We start from the raw sequence: 5,126 nt of genomic DNA on the forward strand, positions 1-5,126 counted from the left end.
GAGTATTTCAAGTTTTAGTACACATTAAAAATTATTTCTTCCATCAACACTATTAATCCAAACTGTCAGGTGTTTATGCATTTTGCAAATTACACTGATTGACAGCTTATGATTGGAGCAGAGGAGGGGGAAGGAAGGTGGTTGGAAAGTCTCCCAATTTGAAGTTTACATCACCCACATACTAACACAAACACATGTTCTAATAGTTCCTTCCTCCACCTCTACACCCCCTCCCGACTCAAAAAGGCAGGATTTGGGTTTTTTTTTTCCAGGTAATTGTTTTAAAGGATTTGTAATGATCAAATTTGAATATCTGAAATTCAGCAATACTTTAACTCTTAGACAACTAAGAAGTTAAAGATGGAAAATAATTTCTCCTAACATTGAGTTAGAAAAGTATTTGCATCATGCTATAAACTAGGAAGCTATGTAAAGTGTCAAAGACCTGTCCCCAGTACATAATTTTTTTAAAAATCTAAATTTCAAATTGGCAGAACTGATCTGCTTCCGCATTGACTATATACCACAATATAGATCTGAGCTCTTAAATGCATTGCTAATGAAGATAGTCTTCCACCATAGCAAATACAAAGGATCTGATTCCTGATCAGGCCATCAATCCTAGATATTGTGTGACCTGTCCCATTGCTTGAGCATGTGGAAGTTGCTTTGGCAGATTGTAAGTCTCCAGTATTGTGCTGTTCAGAGCTGAGTACACAGGTTCTCTTTGTATTTGATCAAGTTGGTTTCCAACTAGACTGCACAAGCAATGTGAATAAGCAAGGAAACTTAATGCATCTTTTAACATTTTTTTTTTTATTTACAGTGTTCTTGCCACATTCTTTCCTTAGTTGTTCCCTCCTACCTTGTGATTTTCTTCCAAAGTAGATCATTCTTTTAATGGCTACTTGACTTCCTCCACAAAGCTGTCACCTCAAGTGACTTGAATCAACTTCCTTTTCAGTGTCACATTCTTCCATTTCATGGTCATACTTAGAGTTACCATTTACAAACCACTGGATGAAGTCTCTCCAACTCCATTGGAATAATGATCAGTTTCCATGTCTACATCATTGCTGGTGAAGCTATTAATTTGTTGTGATGTTGACACTATATACAATTCAGTTCTAGGACATTTAAACTGGTTGACTGGTGTCTACTATGGCAATAAGATTGATGTGCTTTATTTGATATTACTCCATTACTACAATTTTCTCAACCAGAAAAATATGTGGTTTCCTTTGCCTGATTCCGTGGCTGGGGTTCATGCTGGGGCTCAACCAAATGGTCGAGAACTAATAGGATAACTGTCTTGAGATTTTGGTCTCTGACCTCCTAAACACCTTACTTCACTATCATTACCATTCACCATTTCTATAAACTGCCCAACCTTTAATGTGAATAGAAAATTAGAATTTCCTTCAAGTAAACTTCTATATAACTATTGTGTTGTTTCAGTGGCTTTTCCCATTCTTCCTCCTAATACCAATTTCCAAATTCTTTGTCTGTTCTTAATTGAAGCTAATTCTTATGGTCTGGTCTGGTCTGTAAATGTGGCAAATACTTCTGCTGTGGAACAATATCCATGATGTATTAAGATAGAACCATTTTTTTTCTATCATGGTCTGCCATTCACTATTTCCAATAGGAAACCAGTTTATTTGTGTCTGTATTTTGGTTTTCTATTCCCACATACAGTTTTCTATAGCAAACACAAATGATGTTGCCCAGAAATGGTATCTACCACTTCTCCTGTTGTCTGTAGCCCCACAGTAGGATACAGGTCTGAGAAGGCTATACCCATCTCTTCCAATATGTTTCACAGGCAACACCATTTACTGGGCAGGAGAACACAGGAGGGCTCCTAACACAAACAGGTGTTCTAGCACAGGTTCACTTTTGATCTGGTCAGACAGGAAAATAGCTTCAGAGGGGTTAAATAAGCTTACTTAATTCTAGTCTAGTCTTCTCAATAGGGTTGCTGATAATGGGAGTACCAGCTCCTATAGCATTCCCTAATCACACTTCTCACAGTATTGGAAGTATGACTCCTTATCCCCTAAGCCTCAATGGGGCCGGTTGAGGCAAAAACATAAATTCCCCCCAAGTCTCGATGGAGGCCAATGAAGGCAGGTACATGCATTCCTCTATGCATTACCCAAATCCCCAAAATGCGTTCCCCACTCACTGACCAGTACCCACTTGCTCTATAGGGCAACAGACAAAGAAGGCATCTTGACAACATTAAACTCACAGGTTAACTTTAGCAATATGATAATGACCTAGCCTAGCACAGATGTACATTATGTCATTTCTATATCTCACTGTGCAAGCACCGTGGAGATATTTTCAACAATAATTTGTTGGAAATATTAACTAGGATCTTGGAACTATTATCTAAAAAGAATAACAAAACCCTCATTACACACACTAAAATTCACCTTACTTACACCATGTTGACAAGCTGCTGGTATAGGATGTGTGTCATGAATTGAGGCTGCATCTTTTGCAGTTTTACCATGACCTTTGTGGTGGACTGAGGCAGCGGAATCCCCTGCTCTTCCACTGCCTAGGAGAGAAGCTTGAGCCACTGCAGCTCCTTCTGCTCATTCAGGGCTGGGTCACTTTGGAAGAGGGGGACAGGGGCACAGCTTTCCATGGCTGTGGGCAAGGTCCCTCTGGCCAGGCTGGCAGTTGACCAGATGCAAGAGTTGGGTTAGGAGGCAGCCCACCTGCAGTGGTTAGGGGTGGCAGTGGAGGAGGTGGGTGAAGTAGCAGGGTGGTGCCCTGGCTCCCACCCTGAGGCCTGTCTCCACTGTTTTCTTGCATAGTCTTCATGAGTTTTAGTTTCTCTGGTACCAGTGAACTGGTCCTAAAACCAGTTCATTACAACTGGGTATCATAGTATCTCTGTTTGCACAAACAGATCTGTTAGACACGCATATTTTGATGCTTCTTGCTTACATAGTGGACTAAGGTTCTTCTGATGCAACTCACAGAGATCCTTTGGAATCTGTTCTTGAATCTTAGCCATTTCATAGGCTCTATATGGAAGCTAAACTATTTTCAGTTACATTCTAGAAATTCTACAATATGTATCTGTTATCAGCTTTCAATATCATTTAAAAGAGTGACATTTGCCTTTGACCTTTTTGTGATATGATCCAAATTCAGTTGAAAAAGCATTGACTCTGGAAATGAAGGAATAGGCTTCAAATTGCACTTCTGATACTCATTACTTGTATGAACTTGGGCAAAGCAATTTATGTTCCTTAGACCCAGTGCCCTCATCAGTAAAATGAAGGAAGTTGAACTGCATGGCCTTCAAGTCCCCTTTCCAGTTCTAGAGGTATGATCCATTTTGGCATGAAAGTATTACTCTTTCTAGAGTTCAGTTAGGGTGGTGGTACTTCCATTTTGTTAATATTGAACATGTTTTTGTAAGAGTACTTTCTGAATTAATTATGGTTTACTCTACAATTCAAAAGATATATATTACCAATGATATTTTTTAGGTTATTTTAGATATATTCTTTCTAGTAAAGTCAGATTTCAGGATTCCTATATATCTTAAAATAGATAGCCATGGTTTTCTCTTTTATGTATCAATGCTCATGCTTTCCCGTTGACAACCAAGGTGTTTGTAAGTATCACTTCAATTGGTGGTTTTAGATGGCCTCCAAATACAAGCTCAAAGTCTTCAGCCTCTATTTTTCCTTGAAATTGCTTTAATTGAGAACTATTCCATGAGATGAAGGAACTGTTTAATTTGTTTCTTTTCTCTGGAGTCATATAACTTAATGTCATCTATATACATCAAATGGTTAGTAAGACTCTTTAGTTAAACTCCATCTTTAATCTGGAAGTCATATTTGGTTCTATTTAGATGAGACGATAATTTATGTCAAGGTAGAAACATTATGGTTGGTTTCAATGAAAAATGACACCTAGGAATTTTTCTTGTCATTAGGTTGGAATTTATTGGAGCACTGTTTCCCATGTGAGCATCAAATCCTCTTTTGTTCTAATTATAATTGAGTCTATTTTTTATATTGCCAGTACACTAGTAAGACACAAGCACAGAACTGAGTCAAAGACTTTGTGATAATCAACAAAGCCAGCCTGTTCAACAATTATTGAATTGATAATAAGCTGCTCTTTATATGCTTGAATCTTTTTCATATACATTTTTCTTCCTCTGCCAATATATTTTTCATATAATTGTTTATAATTTGTCATGATACAAGCTTTGAATGCTATATATAAAGTCTATAAACACATACTTGACCTATTTGCATGAGTCATTGGTGTTCTCTTGATTTAGGAGAGTTGTGCAGTGTTTTCTATGAATAAGGTAGGATAGCTTAAAGGAAACTGATATCTTGTAGGAAGCTGATCAAATATGTTGCTATTAATTCATGTGACACTCTGATGCATTTGAAACAAACAAACAAAAAAAAAAAACAATTCTTACCTAACCTTGATGCTTTCCATTTTCTTAGAGGTTCCTTCCCATAATGTGAATGATCATTGTTTTAATGATGAACAAGTTTTCTGTTTCTTGTTTGATTCAACCTGATTTTTCTTTGTGTGGTATTTTTGTGATCATATTGATGACCAGAAATTTTCTACATCCTCTTTTTTTTCCAAGAATCCTATTTTGCCTGTTATTTCTTCCTTTTTCAAGGTTTAACAGTGAAGTTTTTGAATGTTGTAGAATTGATTTTTTTTCTATGCACTGCTTTGAATAATTATTATCATTGGCAGTAGCAGCATCTCTATTATCTTTTTTTTTCTTGTCCTTTTGAAGGGGTTCAGACAGAAACGATCTGATGATGGGTAATTATCCTGCAATTATTTTTGTCTATATTTAATCTTCCGTGGACTTTTGTGCAGGTAGATAAAATGACTGGTTTTTTCCAAACTAATCTTAGTCAATATCATCAGTAATAGTAATAGTAGTAGTAGTCATTATTGCAGTAATTTGTTTTATTAAAGTTTTATACTTGTTATGTTTTTTCTAGATCCTTATCTTCTTTATGACTCCTTAAAAAGAATGTTCCAAGAGATTCTGGCCTTATTCTCTCACCCTGCTTCTTTTTTCTTATTCTAAATGTAACAAACAC

The 5,126-nt window shown here is 36.7% G+C and overlaps 1 pseudogene; it reads right to left on the reverse strand.

The window, feature by feature from the left end:
* Positions 1-556: 556 nt before the first annotated feature.
* Positions 557-1,804, reverse strand: LOC114045614 (annotated as a pseudogene).
* Between the last annotated feature and the right edge of the window lie 3,322 nt (positions 1,805-5,126).

Source organism: Vombatus ursinus, unplaced genomic scaffold (assembly GCF_900497805.2).
Source record: "Vombatus ursinus unplaced genomic scaffold, bare-nosed wombat genome assembly UNPS02014779.1, whole genome shotgun sequence".
Taxonomy (NCBI): domain Eukaryota; kingdom Metazoa; phylum Chordata; class Mammalia; order Diprotodontia; family Vombatidae; genus Vombatus; species Vombatus ursinus.